The following is a 19,975-nucleotide window of genomic DNA, read 5'->3' on the forward strand; positions in this document are numbered from 1 at the left end:
CGAGGAGGGTGCGCTTACGGTGCGGGTAGGGTCTGCGGATCCTCCCCTGCCATAGATATCACTAACTTTTTTACCCTAATTTTCTCTGGAACTACTGAACAGATTCACACCAAATATGCAAAAGGCACGAGTCCGAACTGAGGACTACCTCTTTGCCAAATTTGGTGTCATTCCGTTCAGCGGTTCGGGCTGTAGCTGCGACAACAGATCCTATGGGAAATTGCATGGGGAAAACGCGTTTTGGGACCCCCCTTTTTTCCCGGCCCCCGCTTGACGAATCACCGCGAAGCTTTCAGGGCAGGAGCGGAGCGGAGCTGGGCAAAAGTTTGGAGAATTTCGCGATGATTCGTCATCCAGCGCCAAAGATATTCCCAATAGAATGTTGCGGATTTCCTATGGAAAATAGGTCCTAACTATAACTATCTACTGGCGACCGCCAGTAGATGATATATATATATATATATATATATATATATATATATATATATACACATATATATCCAATTTGAAGTTCACTAATAGTGCGCTCTCAGTAAACGAATCACAGGAAACTGCAGAGGATCCAAGGGTGTTTAATTACGACGCGTTTCAGCTTACAAAGAAGCCTTGTTCACGTAACCCAACAGTGCAATGTGAAACCATGACTGATAAAGCTTCAATTACTAAACATAAACAAAGGGCAAAAGTTATCACATTGTAGTTGTCATGGCAGACATCTTTGAATGGTAATGATTACCGACGTTCATGGTCAGAACTTAATACACTTAATGTGGCCATGTATTCAATACTGTATTTGAATCGCACTGTGAGAGATCATGTTGTATAGTTGAACATGATTCTTATGCAGATGAAAGTAAATGTGAGGTGGCGTGCATCATTGACAAACTTAGTTATGTCGAGGCATATCGGCAGACATCTTAGAATAGTAAAATGCCCCTTGTTGTTGATAAACGTCTAAATACAAAAATGTGCTATTGTTGCCATAATATACAGGACCTACTCATTGTGCAAAAAGATCGCAATCTGACCACACAAAAAATGTATCCAACAATGCCCTTAATGCAATAGTTAATAATAACAGAATATGGCAAACATACTGTGTATCTCGAAGAGATACCGTCACATCATATAATAGCATTATAACTGCATAGTGTAAAAAGATTCTAAAGGCATCTTACAAAATAAATTGCTACAAGATTGCCCTGGGATAATAGTAACACGAATAATGACTACATAGAGCGAAAGAGCACAGAGCACATTGATGCACATAGTGTGCATTTGCTGTTTATCAATATTGTCACGCCACTGTTAACCCTCGCAAGAGTGAACCACAATATGAAGGGCATCATCAAATCCTCATGAAACCCACAGTGTTCTTATTTGAATGTCAGTGTGTAGAAAAAACTCGACCATTATATAATACATCTGACAAGTGCTGGTCATGCAAAACAATGTCCAAATACCATTGCGACAAATGCCAATGAGTACTTCCTACGTGATCTCAGAAGCCAGCCAGTCATGGTGCTATGTGAAGAAAAGGGGGAAACGGGTAGGTTGCCCGTGAAGTGAACGTGCCAGTGTCTGGGCCCCTTCCTTTCCTCCTGTGAAAAGAGAGAGAAAAAGAGATAGTGAGAAACAAATGTATATAAAACACATATAGCTTGCTAATGATCTCAAATGCACAAATCCGCCACACGGAATAGAGAAGAATCATAAATTACACATTAAAAATATATATCGCAGATATATTATAACCATTAAACACTAAGGAGAACTGTGGGACAAAGCATGAAGGGAACAATCAGAATCATCTAATGTTCTTGCAGATATATTAAAACCATTAAACACTGAGGAAAACTGTAGGACATAGCATGAAGGGAACAATCAGAATCGTCTAATGTTCTCTGAGGTGTATCACCAATTCCTCATCCTGATTTAGCCCGCCCGGTGCCTTAGTCTGGAAGTCCACTATATACTTAGACTCCCTTTGTCTTAGTTTCAGTACTCTGTTACCACCCCTAGGGTTGATGGTAATTTGTTCCAGAATAAAAAATCTCAAAAGGGCTGGATTAGAGAAATGTGTATCCCTAAAATGACGAGCCACTGGATATTTATCGTCATTGTGTGTAATAGCTCGGTAGTGTTCCAATACACGTTTCTTGGCCAACAGGGTGGTACTCCCTATGTACCAAAGCTTGCATGGGCACTCGATGACGTAAATAACTAAAGTAGTGCTACAGGTAAGGAATTGTGCAATTTCTTTGGTGACACCATTGTACGAAATGCTTTTGACAAAAATGCTGTTTTTGCATGCCTTGCAATGCCCACAAGGAAAAAATCTCTTCAGACCATGTTCATGTCTGTTGGGATAGATAGTGACATCGCTGTGAACCAACATGTCCCTGATGCTCCTGCCCTTTCTGTATGTTATAGTAGGCCTGTCTGATATGTGATTACCAATCATGTGCTCACATTTAAGAATGTCCCAATTTTTGGCCAGGATTCTTCTAATGTTGTTGGAGTCAGCATTATAGGTCAGGATCAAACGGGTGTTATCATCACCACTATCAGGGGATTCAATCTCCTTGTCACTTATGGTAAGAGCTCTAGGCATCGTGTCTGCTCTCTTTTTGGCTTTTTGTAACACCCAATTGGGATAACCTCTGATTTAACCATCATTTCTTTGCTCTCTAGTTGGTAAGCCTCCTCCGTGTTACAATTCCTTCTAGCCCTCAGTAACTCTCCGTAGGGGATACTCCATTTAAGTGTCTCAGGATGGCTGCTGAGGGCATGTAAAACACTGTTCCCTGAGTACTCTTCCTAAAGAGAGTGGTATGTATTTTATTGTTCCTAATATCAAGACTAACATCAAGATACTCGGCATGGGTCTTGCTGATGTTGCTTGTGAGAACAATGTTTTTATTGTTGATATTGAGCCTGTCAATGAAATGGATCGCCTCCTGATGATCACCTTTCCACACAATAAACAGGTCATCAATGTACCGCATCCAGATACAGACATGACCAAGATCAACATTCCAATCAGGGTTGGTAAAAATCTCTTCCTCCCAGTGCCCCATGAAGAGGTTCGCGAAACTGGGAGCGAAGCAAGAACCCATCGATGTACCGACAGTCTGTCGGTACAGAACACCATTAAAGAGAAAGATGTTATTAGAAAGGCAGTATTTGATCATTTCCAAAATCATTTTGTTATGTTCTCTGAAATGGGCAGGTCTGGATTTAAGGAAATGTTTGCAAGCTTCTAGTCCTTGCTGGTGGTCAATGATAGTGTACAAGGATTGTACATCCAGAGTGATCATGAGGAACTCATCATCCCATTCGAGACCGTCTATTTTGTTGAGAAAGTCTTTTGTGTCCCTGATGTAACTGGGAAGACGGATGACATTATCCCTAAGGAAGTGATCCACATATTTAGATATATGTTCTGATGCACTCCCTCTAGAAGAGACAATGGGACGACCTGGGGGATTAATGGGATCTTTGTGAAGTTTGGGGAGCAGATATAGAGCCGGCAGAATGGGATAATCATTTTTCAAATAACAAAATTCCTCCCATTCGAGGATGCCCTTATCTTTCCAGGTAGTAAGTTTGTCCCACAATTCAGTGATGCTGTTGTTGTAACCTTCACTACTAATAATCTCATAATACCTGACGTCCTTAAGTTGCCTGTATGCTTCTGCAATGTATTTGTCCCTGTCCATGATCACGACATTGCCACCCTTGTCAGCTGGACGGATGACAATATCAGTGTCACCCATGAGTGACTTAAGTGCCTGTTTTTGAACGAATGAGAGGTTGTTCCTGGGAGAGATGTGACCCTTGCTCCTGTCCCTAAAAATGCACAAAGCCTTGCCTACACTTTCGTGAAAAGTGTCAATGGTGTCATGAGGAAGTGTGGGAAAAAATGTAGATTTGTGTCTGAAGCCTGAAGATGCACTACAGTCAGGGACGAGGCCTATATGTTCACACGTCTGAGTGAGTTGCTCAGTGGTGTTAATGGGCTCATTCTGATTGAGTTGAATCATGTCAATGAGGGTGTCAATATCTCCCACATTGATGTTGTCCTGGTCCCTGGGGGTGTGTATCCTAGTTTTTCTCGTTTCCCCTAGTCTTTTTAGTTTGTGCAATTTTTTAAGTTTCAGTTTTCTAATGAACTTAAATAGATCTATTCTGGCATCAGTGTAGCTGAATGACCTAGAGGGATAGAAGGAGAGTCCTAAACATAGAGTCCTTTTCTCAGATTCATTCATCACCCTCTTAGATAGGTTGATGATAGTCTTGTTTACCATGTCACTGTCCATCAGTGGGCTCTTCTGGAGCGTGTACTGTTGGTTCCCATGCCGCCCCTTGCTCTGCCTCTTCTGCCATCGCTGCTGTATTCTTTTTCTACGGTTTCTACGTTTCCCCGGCCTCTTCCATGTCCTCTGCTCCTCTGTCCTCGTGTTCTCAGTGCCGGAGTATCTGGCTTCGTCCGTCTGCTCCGGCGCAGATGACGATATTCCTCCAAAAAATTGACCGGACGTGCTGTGGAATCCATATTAGAGGTTGTTTAAACTGAAACATCAGATTCAGTTTCACTGGCTGTAGATATTGAGTTTGTTTGTCTCTCATCATTGTTGAAGGAAGTCGTCACCACTGGTTCCTTGTCGTTGTAGAGGTAATCATATTTCCGGCTAAAGGTCAAAATTCTGCCGCTTTCATAATCATTGTAGTCCCGATTGAGTTTACGCTCTTTGCGTGCTTTGATATCGTCTTCGTACTTTTTTAAGCGATCTTTCATACTGTTACACAGTTTCTCCACTGTGTCAACTTCCGATAGTTTGTTAAGCTCATCCCGCACTTCTTGAATCTGTTTAAGGATGAGATCTCTGTCAATCCACGCAAATTTTACCAGAATCTCTAGCATTCTTCTAGAGCTCAGTGCGGAATTATCAGATCATTCCTTCAACATCGCCGGATTAGGTGTCTCATAAATCGGTGTAGTAAAAATCCGTAGACCTCTAGGGACCATCTCTTGATCAATATAATTCTGTAGCGAAATCGCTTCCCACCATTTGGATATTTCTGTCTTTTTAAGTTTTTCCAAGGTTTTGATTTTGTCTTCTAAATTATGGGAAGGTGCCACCGTTGTCTCAGTAGTGGTTTTGGTTTTTTGTCTTCGTGTAAAAAGGATTTGGGCTGCTGCCCTCCTTTCCTCTTCCTCCTTCATTGTGCACTGCACCCCTGAATTGCCTCCGGTGTCCTGTGTATTCGTAGAACCCCTGTATAAATGCAGGTTCCTTCTGCCTCATGCTGTTTTCAGCTGGTTAAATGGTGTGGTACAGGCCAGTATAACAGAAATACTCGTGGTGTAAAACCCCGAGAATGTCTGTATTTTAGGTCTGTTAGTCCGAGTATGACGATGTGCCTCAAGCAACCGCTTCCGTATTCACAATGTTTGCTGCGGTTCCACTGCTCGATTATAATTGGAGGGCAATACTTTCCTCTAATGTTCATCGAGAAATTCACTGGGTTCGCCGGTAATGCACACGGGGAGAGAACGAGCAACCCGCCCGCCGGAGAGCAGCCCGCTGTAACGGTAATAAGCTGTGTCCGGCATGGTCCGGGCCTCTCGCACCCCCGCAAGTCCACCTGTAGCTGTGGGCGATGGCGTAGGCGGTCAGGGCGGCGACGGGACTGCAACTCCCAGGAGGTAATTGGGCCTGACGTGCAACAACACGAATCCCATACGCGGCATTCCCTACTTAAGCACCGCCTCCGTAATGGGAGGGTGCTTGACAATCCTTCCCAGTAGCTGACGGCGAGGGGACGCTTCCCGTCCTCCTCGCAGTTCCACCCTGTTTGCAGTTACCCTGTCAAGCTTGAGGCTCGCGGACGCTTGCCTTCCTGCTGGGAAATTCTGTTCCCGCAACATCGACCGCCGGGCGCCGTCGCGCGCCATTCTGGACCCTGGGAACAGGAGACATTGTTATCGGAGCTCCGAGGGCGGACGCTTTCCTTCCCGCCTCGGAGTGAGTAGGGTGCTCTGAGGGCGGACGCTTTTCTACCTGCCTCAGAGTCGAAGAGTAGAGTCCCCGTCTTGCACAGGTAAAGAGTACGGTACCGAACCTCCACCCTCGGCATTTCCACGTTTGCCTTGACGCAAAGGGCAAGACGCTGAGAAACGCGGGGCTCTTTACACTAAGTACTACATTTCCTAAGGATTCCCTTGCAGAGGGAACAACATTGTTTCAGTGGGGCTTTCTCGTGCTTAATCATATGTGACGTGGAGAAATCTTTATTTGGGGAACGTTTGTTTACCGCTTGCTGTGGAGATAACAGCCAGGCGGCTTGAGTTCACGTACAAGTCCACATAGTTATGTGCATGGTCTTATGAATCTAAATCTGGCGAGAAAGCTAAAGGACACGGATAAAGACGCCAGTATCGTCAAGACACTGTAAGTAAACTAAGGGTTATGTCTATGGGGGTAACGTTCACCTAGAAACACCCTAGGTAGTTGAATATCCGTCTGTCTTTTGTCATTCTGCAGTACTTCGATAGAAGGAGCCTAGACCTGCCGCAATACCCTGAAGTATAAGACCCCTGCACTGCCTAATCCATCTTCCCTTCCCTGTTCCCCGGAGTACTATTTCCCATAGATGTGTTCCCTACACTGTGGGAGGTTGTGCCCTGGGGAATAAGGAGGCCTTGCTGCTTGCTGTCGTCCCCGCTGGCTGTTGTGCTAAGGTTAGTGGCTTGTTCTTCTCTCTTGCGCTACTGACAACCCCGACACCCGCCCTCTCAACCCACGACAGCCAGCAGAGCAATCCCAGGCTTACCTCCAATGTTGGCGCCCGCACTCGTATCCACTCCAGAAATGCTTCGCACAAGCCCGGTCCTAGTGCTGTCCTCAATTCATAAAGTTCCACAAAGTCGCTCCTGCCGACAGACGGGGGACCCAAGGAAGGTGGCGCACACCGGCGGAGCACGCCGGTAAAATAATCCAATTTGAAGGTCACTAATAGTGAACGAATCACAGGAAACTGCAGAGGATCCAAGGGTGTTTAATTACGACGCGTTTCAGCTTACAAAGAAGCCTTGTTCACGTAACCCAGCAGTGCAATGTGAAACCATGACTGATAACGCTTCAATTACTAAACATAAACAAAGGGCAAAAGTTATCACATTGTAGTTGTCATGGCAGACATCTTTGAATGGTAACGATTACTGACGTTCATGGTCAGAACATAATACACTTAATGTGGCCATGTATTCAATACTGTATTTGAATCGCACTGTGAGAGATCATGTTGTATAGTTGAACATGATTCTTATGCAGATTAAAGTAAATGCGAGGTGGCGTGCATCATGGATAAACTTAGTTATGTCGAGGCATATCGACATATAGAATAGTAAAATGCCCCTTGTTGTTGATAAACGTTTAAATACAAAAATGTGCTATTGTTGCCATAATATACAGGACCTACTCATTGTGCAAAAAGATCGCAACCCCTGCGTACCACAACAACGGAAGTGGACGTGTACGGTGCATTGCACACGTACCCGTAGGCACCAGTACAATAGTGATACGATGCGTACACACGCAAGGAAGGGGGTACTGTGCGTTTCACACGTACAGGTACGGCACCAGTACATTTGGGATACGATGCGTACACACGCAATGAAGGGGGGGGTACGGTGCGTTTCACATGTACAGGTACGGTACCAGTACAATAGTGATACGAAGCGTACACATGCAATGAATGTGGGTGTACGGTGCATTTCACACGTACCCCTACGGCACCAGTTGTATGGTGCGTTTCACACGTACCCCTACGGCACCAGTTGTATGGTGCGTGTCACACGTACAGGTACGGTACCAGTACAATAGTGATACGATGCGTACACACGCAATGAATGCGGGGGTACGGTGCGTTTCACACGTACCCCTACGGCGCCAGTACATTTGGGATACGAGGCGTACACACGCAATCAAGGGGGGGGTACGGTGCGTTTCACACGTACAGGTACGGCACCAGTACATTTGGGATACGAGGCGTACAAACGCCACGAATGTGGGGTTATGGTCTGGACCTGCATGTTACCTTCATATTGGTGTGTGTGTAGGTCCAGGCCAGCAGTGTACTTCTCCAAGGGGGTGGGTGGGTGCAGAGGATTTCCAGCAGTGGCCAGCCATATGGGGGTGGGTGCAGATCAATACCAGCAGTGTCCAGACATGTAGGGGTGGCCGTAGAGGACTCCCAGCAGTGGCCAGCCATATTGGGGTGGCTGCAGATCAATACCAGCAGTGTCCAGACATGTAGGGGTGACTGTAGAGGACTCCCAGCAGTGGTCAGCCATATAGGGTTGGCTGTAGATGAATACCCGCAGTGTCCAGCCATATGGGGGTGGCTGCAGATGAATACCAGCAGTGGACAAACATATAGTGGTGGGTGCAGATGAATACCAGCAGTGTCCAGACATATGGGGGTGGGTGCAGATGAATACCAGCAGTATCCAGACATATGGGGGTGGCTGCAGATGAATACCAGCAGTGTCCATACATATGGGGGTGGCTGCAGATCAATACCAGCAGCGTCCAGACATGTAGGGGTGGCTGTAGAGGACTCCCAGCAGTAGTCAGCCATATAGGGTTGGCTGTAGATGAATACCCGCAGTGTCCAGCCATATGGGGGGGGGCTGCAGATGAATACCAGCAGTGGACAGACATATGGGGGTGGGTGCAGATGAATACCAGCAGTGTCCAGACATATGGGGGCGGGTGCAGATGAATACCAGGAGTGTCCAGACATATGGGGGTGGGTGCAGATAAATACCAGCAGTGTCCAGATATATGGGGGTGGGTGCAGATGAATACTAGCAGTGTCCAGACATACGGGGGTGGCTGCAGATCAATACCAGCAGTGTCCAGACATGTAGGGGTGGCTGTAGATGACTCCCAGCAGTGGTCAGCCATATAGGGTTGGCTGTAGATGAATACCCGCAGTGTCCAGCCATATGGGGGTGGCTGCAGATGAATACCAGCAGTGTCCAGACATAGGGGGTTAGGTGCAGATGAATACCAGCAGTGTCCAGACATATGGGGGTGGGTGCAGATGAATACCAGCAGTGTCCAGACATATGGGGGTGGGTGCAGATGAATACCAGCAGTGTCCAGACATATGGGGTGGGTGCAGATGAATACCAGCAGTGTCCAGACATATGGGGGTGGGTGCAGATGAATACCAGCAGTGTCCAGCCATATAGGGTTGGCTGTAGATGAATACCCGCAGTGTCCAGCCATATGGGGGGGGGGCTGCAGATGAATGCCAGCAGTGGACAAACATATAGGGGTGGGTGCACATCAATACCAGCAGTGTCCAGACATGTAGGGGTGAATGTAGAGGACTCCCAGCAGTGGTCAGCCATATAGGGTTGGCTGTAGATGAATACCCGCAGTGTCCAGCCATATGGGGGTGGCTGCAGATGAATACCAGCAGTGTCCAGACATATGGGGGTGGGTGCAGATGAATACCAGCAGTGTCCAGACATATGGGGGTGGGTGCAGATGAATACCAGCGGTGTCCAGACATATGGGGGTGGGTGCAGATGAATACCAGCGGTGTCCAGACATATGGGGGTGGGTGCAGATGAATACCAGCAGTGCCCAGACATATGGGGGTGGGTGCAGATGAATACCAGCAGTGTCCAGACATATGGGGGAGGGTGCAGAGGACTCCCAGCAGTGGGCAGAGATATGGGGGGTGTACATGATTATCAGATGACCACACCTACATGGTGGTATGGACGCATCCCTAACTTTGGACTATGATGATAGTTCCATAACAAAACATCACTGACAGCAGTGTCCCACTCCCAGGAGGATGGATGTCTTTCACACACTGCATGACACACCACATGTGGGTGTGAAGACAAATAACACATGCATACCCACCCATGGCAGATGCAGCACAATACACACCCTGATATCATGCCACAAGACTGTCTAGTCATGTAACTGCCTACAAAACTAAGATAGCCAAAGGGAACACACACTGTCACGCACATCCCAGGAGTGATAGGAATGTCCCTGTGCTGGTCCAGCCACCAAGATGTTGTCTCTCATGGAAGGAATAGGGTGGAATTCCCCTAGATACAATGCCCACAATTGTGAGTCAGGTGCCCAAATACCCTGCATAACAAGTACCATTTGTGTGGTAGGCCGTGATTACACACATGCATAGTGCTGAAAAGGGTGAATTTGTCCCTGAAGGCATTCCTACATGCTCAAAACACAAGTACAGTGACTAGCAAGGATGGCACAGACGATTCAGCAGGAGACATTGGTGAGCAGGCATGGCCATTGTTGAAGGGATCCATCACCAACAAAGGAAATGTTGACACAGGTCAGCACAACAATAGTGCAACTGTTTGCAGGGAAGATGTCAGGTGCCACAGAGGAAGGAATAGTCCTTGGGACAATGTCTCAAAACAAAATGAACACACACTTCCAATGATTCTTTGCAGAGACATTGTGATGGCACACAGATACCATGGTCCACCTCATGACCATCACACAAAAACATTTCTCAGAACCCTAACACATTACCAGAACACCAACTCCAGGAGCCTCATCACCAACATCAAGTACCTGAAATGCAATAGTGTTGAAAGTAAAACAAGAGGCTTTATTCAGCACCAAACCCCCCCCCCCAAAATAGACTATGTACAGAAGCCAATGGCCAGTCCATATGTCAAGTCCAAGGGGGGACGTAGGGGACCGCGTCTACCCCTAGCTTTCCTGCACAAAGGGACCTCAAGGTTTGTCGACCGGGGGGGGGGCATCATCTGTGAGGGGTAGGTGTGGTGGGTGCAGGGGTGGACGTCTCCACCACAGGGGGCAGGTCAGCGCTGAAGGTGGATGCGAGCTCGGCGCTGCACACCGCTGCAAGGACGTCCAGCCTAACCCCTGCACCTGAGAATTCCCCAGGGTCAAGGGAGGGTGTGGTGTGCGAGGGATGGGGTGCAGCACTCCTGGGGGAGGGGGTCGATGTGGTGGGTGACTCAACTCCCATGCCCGGGGACTTCCTCGACCGCTTGTGGGGTGGTGACTCAGCTGGTGCGAGGTACAGCTCACCCAGAAAGAGCTGCTTGGGTGAGCGTTTGGCAGGGGAGCCAAGGGGAGTGGTTTTGGAGGGACAGGGTTGTGAGGACTGCGGACTGCGACTGTGGCTGCGTGTATGTCGTCTGTCCCCAGACCCTGTGGGTGTGCCTACATCCCCCTGAGTGTGCGTGCCAGGAGGTGTGCGCTTCTCCTTACTTGGGGGTGTGCTGCCTGTGTCTGGTGGGGTGCGTGTTCGTGACTGTCTGGGTGTGCGTTGGACAGGTATGGGAGAGGGAAGTGTGGATGGGTCTGGGGTAGGGGGGGACTGAGCGCTGCAGGAGAGTAACTGCTGCCATCAGGGAAGAGTCCATGGACCGCAGAATCCTGAGTTGGTCAGACATCGTTGCTGACATGCCCTCCATGAACGACACCATCTGTGTGAGCGGTTTAGTGTGGCCATGGAGGACATTCAGCAACTGCTGCAGTATGTCCACAGACTCTCCACTGAGGGCAGCAGGGGTGACAGGGGCAGGGGGTGCGGTGCCTGGGACAAAGGAGACATAGTGGGCCTCTGCACGGACAGAAGGGACGGGAGCAACTGGGAGGGCGGAGATGGTAACGGAGGAGGCGGGGACAGATGTGGGGCTGCTGCTAGGTGTTGTAGCAGGCTCCGCCTCCTCAACGAAGTCAGCGTCGGACCCGTCGGCGTCGTAGGTGGTATCGCCTCCAGACAGGTCCTCGGACTGACTCCCCTCGCCCTCCGTGCCACTGGCTCCCTCGGACTCAACAGCACTGGTGGCACTGTCGCTGGGTCCCTCCTCCAGGTCCGTGCGGTTGTCCCCATCTGTCTCGGATGATAATGCTGTGGGCAAGGAGAAGAAACCGAAATGCATCAGTCACCTGTATACATCTGACACATGAGCACAAAAACAATAGGTCACAGTGCATATCAGGCAATGCATCATGAGTAACAGCTAGATTACTCTGCACATATGTAAGCCCTGTACTGCCCAGTTGGTAGACCCACTATGCCACTTGGACACAAGGAAAAAAAGAACACACCAGGCCACAACTTGAAAGAGAAATACTCTGAGAAGCTAGTGTCTGTGAACAGGTGAGCACATCAATACAATGAAGTCATGCCACCTCTTGTTTACCATGAAAGAAACAGTAGTGGTGCACCCAAGGTAAACTAACACACCTCAATACTCAAGGTGTCACCACACTCAGAGACCTGTAAGTACTTTGGAACACAAAATGAAAAAATGTTGGTACCTTGGGACTCACAATACTTTACACAATCGACATGTTTTGAATGTGGCAATTCTCCATTTCGTGAAAAGAACACTCATGTGCCTGCATGAAAGATGTCTCCCAAGGAAGTGCACACAAAACTACATTTACACTGTCATTGAAGAAGCTGGCACCTTTTTCAAAGAAGCCACTGTTAGAAATAAATGGTGTTGCAGAAAGTAAATATACATGGGCCCACAGAGGTCTTGATGTCTTGACACTCGTTAGTTTGTATCACCAACAACAAAGGAGTTTCACAAAATCAAGACCACTGTGGGAAAATGTATATGGAGAATCAGCAACACCATTTAATTCTAACAGTGGCTTCTTTGAAAAGGTGCCAGCGTGGTCCATGAAAGTGTAAATGTCGTTTGGTGTGCACTTCCTTGAGAGACATCTTTCCTGCAGGCACATTAGTGTTCTTAACACACCTCATAAAATTACCACATTTAAAGCATAAAGAACTGTTGACAAGTGCTGTGAGTGCCAAGGTACAATTTTTTGTGACAACTTGAATTATGTCAGGTGTCACATGGCCATCCGTTACCTGATGACACAGTTGGCTACACATATGACCTACTGCCTGTCATGTAGAGTGGCACACATGTCCAAACCCAGGACAATGCATAAGCTAATGGGCCTGCAATTGGGTTGTAAAAAAGCATAGCTGTACTGTGGAGACACCCTCATGGCAAGCCAGAATGTCCACACAGATGTCAGCACACAAAGACCAAACTGCGTTGCATCTGAACCACACGCAGGTGCCAAAAATGTATGAGCAGGAATCATGTTTTTAAAAAACTGACACAGGCTGCAAAGCACGAACATTAAGCACTGGCCACCATCACAGGGGCACTGCACGGTGATTCTTTGTACAGCCAATTCTCACACACAGGTCAGACCTGGCAAGGAAAAATCAGGGTTGCCCATGTTTGCCTCTCCCGCACAACCCCCCCATACCTGAGTCAATGTGATTGATACAGATCAAGAAGTGACACCTCTTACTCAGGGTTACAAAAACTGTGCAGCAAAAATTGCTACATTTACACAACATCACCTCGTGGGGCTGGCAACACTTATTTGTGACAAACAACCATCAACAGATTGTTGTGAATAGCCACACAGGCACTGCCCAGTGTGAGTATGCACAAGCAAAATGGTGTATCCCTGTCCAGTGGACACATGTAGCACACATTTGAAAAATATAAACTAGGCCAGGGAACAATGCCACAGAGGCAGACCTATGCTGAACCCACAGTGAATGTGCACAGTGTTGGATGACACACATGATTAAGAGGCCAGGGTGTCTCAGGGGACTGTAGTGGGCACACTGCTCCGTGTTCCTGGAATGAGCTGACTGTACCATGATCAACCATCATGGCACTATGCATATCTCCCACTCATGCACATCATGTCTGAGGCCACAACATTGGTCATGCATGGTGCAAGGGTGTTCAGTTGAAACCTCACACTCCTTTGTTGAGAATCATCATCAGTGCCAACAAATATGGACCCCAACATAGTGAACAGGTCATGGCACAGGCAAGGTACCAACACAAGTCAAAGACCACCCTCCCACATGATGTGGAAAGCAATGTGCACTTAGATTTACTGGCACCCTAGATGACCATGTGCAAATGTGATTACACACAGACCAGGGGACACATGTCAAGGAGGGGAAGGGATGAAAAAGAGCACCAGGTGACATTGGGGAACAGAAAATGCACTGCACATATAAACTCTGGGAGTGTATCCAGGCTACAGAGCACTTCCAAAAGCTGGTGACACATAACACAACAAACTGCCATGTACCTACCCCCTCCTTGCTGCAATCTCTCCTGGAACTGCCTATCGAGGTCAGGGAAGACCACCGCCAGGACACGGGTCATGTGGGGGGTCAGGCTTCGGTGGCTGCCGTGGGGGCGAGGAGGGTCGATCCCCAGCTGGACCCGGGCGATCTGCCGGGTCCAGCACCGGATGTCCTGCCACCTTTTTCGGACCTGTGGCAGCTGCCGACTACGATCCCCCGCAGATCTCACGGCCCTGACGATGTCCCGCCAGATCTCCCTCTTCTCGTAGGCAGTTACCTGTCAGGATGACAAAGTGGGACAACATCAATACACCTGCTCCATGTCCCAGAGACACACATTTGAACATCTTTGAAATGTTGAACAGGGCATAGGATGCTGACAGGAATTGCATCATTCACAATAAGAAATTGGCCTGTGTGCAAGCCACAATGCACTACATGGCATTGAAAGTCAACAGGTGGCATGAGGGGTGCGACTCACTCACTGATCATGCCACACACTGTGCAGCACATGCAACAACAGGCTGATGGACAGACTCCGACTCATCTGACCAAAGCGCAGGACCTAGCTCAGCCCCCAACACTCCGAATTTTGTAGGGAGAGGTCAACATTTCCAACCAGAGAGGGGGAGGAACAAACAGAGATACAATTTCCAACCAGGGGAACGTCAGACACAACGGAAATTTTACCAATGGGGCTACCAGTACTAAACGAGCCCCCAAATGAGAATATTCCTCTCAGGCAACCTATTGAAGAAATCCCAATTTTTAACCTCTCTATCCATCAGTTAGCTACCACTGAAATTTCCCTCCTCAGTAAGGGACTCTCTTATGTACTAACTGAAAAAACTGACTGGTTTAAGATACAGACCGAAATTTTCTAATTCTTTAGAAGAATTAGATTACAGGCCTTTTTTCTTAATGGAGATACTGCCCCCAATTTGGACACTACAGGCCTACGACCCAAATCCCCCTTTAATCCACCCACGGGAGCACTACCACCTGAGGTTTTATCCTTTGAGCATCTTGTTCTAAAAGATTTGGACAAACTAAGAAACCAATCCAAGTCTGTCCCATACAATATAAGCCTGGAAGAGAAAAAAAGCCTTCTCCATCTAAAGAATGCAGAAAACATTGTCATTAAACCATGTGACAAGGGTGGCGGGATTGTGATCCAAGACAAGTTCACTTATGACAAAGAAATCATGCGGCAGCTAAACAATACTGCCCACTATGAACCATTGAATAGCAACCCTCTTAATGTCATAAAAAATCTAACACAAACATCAACCAAGGCCGCAGAAGAGGCAGGTTATATTAGCCACAATGAGTTTCTATTTTTGAACAACAAAAAGCCCAGAACTCCTGTACTTTAGACACTGCCAAAGGTGCACAAAGATCCCAGAACTCCTCCAGGCAGACCGATCCTCTCGGGATGTGATTCCATTTTGGAACCCCTAGGGAGATATGTCAATTTCTTCATTCAAGACATTGTTACGAACACAATTGCCTATGTTAAGGATACAACACACTTTATCAACATAGTAGAAAAAGAGACCTTTGACCCATCTTGCGAACTCTTGGTCACCTTGGACATCGAGTCCCTTTACACAAACATTCCACAAGACAAAGGCAGGGAAGTCATTGAAAAACATCTCAATAATAGACCCCGTCCACACAAGGTACCCACTGAATTTATCATTTCCCTTCTCCAAATAGCTCTCTCTGAAAACTATTTTCTGTTTAATGAGAAATACTATAAACAAAAGAAGGGCACCTCTATGGGTGCAATGTTTGCACTGAATTTTGCAATACTGTACGTCGATGAAATAGAAAAGGTATTTATCCTAAATGAACTCAACCCACATCGTAACAAAATTAAAAGCTGGCATTGATACATCGATGACGTCTTTATGATCTGGCATGGCTCCAACTTAGAACTTGATGAGTTCTGTCTCTGGCTCAACAACTGTCAGCCAGGTCTTAAATTCACACATAACTCCAGCAATCACTCCATAAACTACCTAGATCTGACTGTCATTCATTCTGAAGGTACCTTATACACCCCCCTCTACAGAAAGGCCACCGAACGCAATACCCTACTACACTATAAAAGTGCACATCCCAGAGCACTTAGAGACAGACTCCCCTTTGGACAATTCCTACGAATCAGAAGGAAGTGCAAACTTAAAGATGACTACTTTAAAGAAGCCAACATACTGTGTGATAAGCTACTCAACAGAGGTTACCCTAGAAACCTAGTCAAAAGATCTATGAAAAGAGCGCGGTACTCCCACAGGGTAATACTCCTGGAGCCCAAACCCAAAAAAGTCCTATCACGGATCACTTGTGTTACCACCTTTTGCCCCGCTACCAACAACATAACCAAAGTAGTTAAAAAACACTGGCCACTTTTGACATCCATAAATGTCACTAAAGAAGCCCCCCTCTTCTCTTTTGGGAGGGGGCGCAACATCAAAGACCATCTGGTTAGAGCCCAAAGACCACCCAAAAACAGTAGAATTCAGTCGTTTCTAGGATTGCCCCCTGTTATAGGCCATTTTAAATGTGGTAACTGTGCTGCATGCCCTTTCACAAATAACACCAAAGTATTTCAATATGACACTGGCATGCATAATCTGGATTTTTTTTCCAACTGTAACTCCACAAATGTAATTTACTGCATCCAATGTCCATGTAACCTGAAGTACATAGGCCAGACAACACAAAAAAATCAAAGCTAGAATTGGACAACACAGAAGCAGAATTCGTTGTCAAGTCACAACAGCCCCTCTTGTGGATCACTACATTGAAAAAGGACATACAGAACAGGATATCGAATGGCTAGTGATTGACATGCTTCATCCCAACAACAGAGGTGGCGACCCCAACCTCATTCTAAACAGACTGGAATGTAAATGGATGTTCAACTGTCGCTCGATCGAACATGGCCTGAATACTATTGATGAGTGGAATATGATTCTGTAAGCTACACTCCTCTATGCTGACCTTTACTCTATGCGCGTGCCAATAGAGTCTCCAGCTCTCATGCTCACCGTATCATCCACTATGACGTTCATGTATCTTTCCTTATCAAATAAATTTTTTCTTGAATTAACATTACATCAATTGTGTTGTATACAAGCGATTATCTGTGTATTCGTACTGTTATGACTTGTCACCTTTGTATTCTGTTTAATTCAGATAGGCTTTTCCTTCACATGTCAGCCTTATATAACTGCAGCTATTCCGTGTATTCAAAACGCTGCAAGAGTCACCCATCATGGCTGCCCTTAACCCCGTCCAGGTTACAAGGTTGATGCACCATGCTCACGGGCCACGCATGCGCAATATTCACCCCTTCGGCCTCATTAGCATGCTCCGCGTTCATTCACGCCACACGCTACGGACTACTGCCAGCGCGTCTCACTCCGGGATTTGCTCACTCCGGAAAACCCATTCTTCCAAGTAAGTAAGACTCCTGCGGAAACGCCGCCCTTGCTGCGGCTCCTTCAGTCACTTCATCCCCTGTTTTTCGCCCTTAGCATCACCGGGACTCTCGATTCAACCAACGTGTCCCCTCCTCCACACGGGCTCTTGTCTCCCGTTCAGGACCTCTCGGCCAATTAAAGCCTGATTCTTCAGACTATATCCTTGGAATTTACTCACGCAGTAATTCCCCCTGGCCCTTCCCTCACCACGGATTGCCGCCCTAATTAGCCTTCACGCATGGCGCGATACCTCATCTTGCACGCCATACTAAATACTAGGCGCACCTCATAGGCATATTATGTCCTATCCTTCCGCTATTATACTCTCTCATGAGTACAGCTTCTACTAGGCACCCTTAACTGACGGCCTTCACCAGCGCCGCACTGATAGGAACGTTCCGTTTTGACTAAATCTTTCCGGTCGTCCTAGCATCACATTAACTGCTTCGGTGCTTGCCAAACTACCTTCCCCTTTGGCTTTTATTAGGACTAACGCTACCGCGCTATAACTGCGCCAGACTGCCAATTCACCGCAACGCCAGCAATTATCAAGTCAATACTCCAAGGACACAGAATCCAATTAATTCACTACTTTCCCCTATTTTAGATCTTACGTGCTCGCACTTCACACTGTCCTGATGATGATCTTGAATTATTAAGATCGAAACGCCGTCGACCACAATTTCAAAGTTCCCTCAAACTGCTTGAAATTACCTGGGTTCTTTTGATCTGTTTTTCAATGCGATGTAAAGTTTTTACTGTCACTAAACACCTCACTTCACGCACTATCACTTATGTATGTGTGAGCACTGTATATATTGTATATTCTCTATCTGCAAAAATGACAGAAACAGAAGCTACTCCATTTTATGATGTTAAATAAAATGTGATGCCTTCCTCTAAAATTCTGTGTCCTTGCATACATTTCTGAACTGGATCCGCCTTGGCTTCAGTATATCAATGATTTCAAGTGAATTAATCTCAAACTTAACAATTGTAGCCTTGCTACCTGAGGATCCTTGACCTCACCAGACCACTGTTTTGTTAAACTACAGCACGTGCCAAGCAGTCACATGTCCCATTCCACTGACGCACCCTCAGCAGACTAGACAGACACACCCAGGCACAGATCACTCGCCTGTCCTTGACAACAGCGGATACAACCCTCATTAATGTGCCACTTGCCTGTGGGGTGTCACAGGTGTCGTGCTAGCTCTGCAAGTCAGACACAAAGCGCGGCTCACTTGTCACATCAGATGGGTAGATCTGTTGCCTCCTCCATGCAGCTGTGGTGCAACACTTCACAAAGACACTCACCCACATGACAAGGAACATTCACATTCACACACATCAATGTCCATGAGGTCGTACACATCATTTGGACACTCTCACCACAGGTCCACTCAACTCATACACATCTGTGGGTACAGTCACCTGTCACACCGGGGGGACCACTGAATCACCCCAGGACAATAGGAAAATAAGCCACCAAGGATTTACCAGGCTGAATGTGTCATGCACTATCCAGTGAATGTCACGATGTAAGTGAGGAGTGCACACAGGAACTACATAATGCTCTGCATGTGAGACATCAGCATGCCCCCCCCCCCTGGGACCCACTCTAAACAACATTGCATGTCTGTCCCACCTGGACACAATATTGACAGTCACACAACAGGTGCATAGGCAAAGGTAGTGGAGTCAGCACTCACCTGCTCCCCCGGTCTCCCATACAGCTTGGTGTACTGTGGGCGGAGGCAGGCCAGCAACGCCTCATTCTCCTCCAGGATGAATGGCTGGGCCCTCTCCACAGTACGTGACATGGTCCAGAGGAAGCAGAGACAGCAGCAGTGTGGTTGACTCGAAAGTTGTGCAGGCAAGTGCCCTCTCATGGGTTCTGGCTGCCTTATATCTGTCTTGCTGAGGGGCATTCATTTTGAGGAGTACATAGTGATTGTGATTGGTCAGACTCATTCGCATCGTACGTTTACACCAATCGCTTTAAACATACACCAATGACACGCATTCGCATCGTTCAAATTTTGAGCATCATGTCAAGTCAACAACCACTTTGCAACATTGTATTTTGTGGCCAACTGACTGTTCCAGGACACCTGATGGACACATTTCAACTGAAAACTCTGTATCCATGACAACCAGCATGCATTTTGGGCCTAATACTTGTCCCTTACGTGTCCCCTATGTAATTTTGAAATTCACACACAGGTACGGTGCATTTCACACGTACCCCTACGGCACCAGTACAATAGTGAAAC

General features: G+C 47.0%; 1 long non-coding RNA gene across 1 annotated transcript in view; it reads right to left on the reverse strand.

Moving 5' to 3' along the window:
- Positions 1–556: 556 nt before the first annotated feature.
- Positions 557–19,975, reverse strand: part of LOC146869500 (uncharacterized) — a 106,351-nt gene continuing 86,932 nt past the window's right edge. Inside the window, exon 2 of the long non-coding RNA XR_014960587.1 lies at positions 557–1,601. This is a non-coding gene — a long non-coding RNA (uncharacterized LOC146869500). The remainder of the gene's footprint in view (positions 1,602–19,975) is intronic.

The sequence above is a fragment of the Triturus cristatus genome, chromosome 1_1 (assembly GCF_964204655.1).
Source record: "Triturus cristatus chromosome 1_1, aTriCri1.1, whole genome shotgun sequence".
NCBI lineage: Eukaryota > Metazoa > Chordata > Amphibia > Caudata > Salamandridae > Triturus > Triturus cristatus.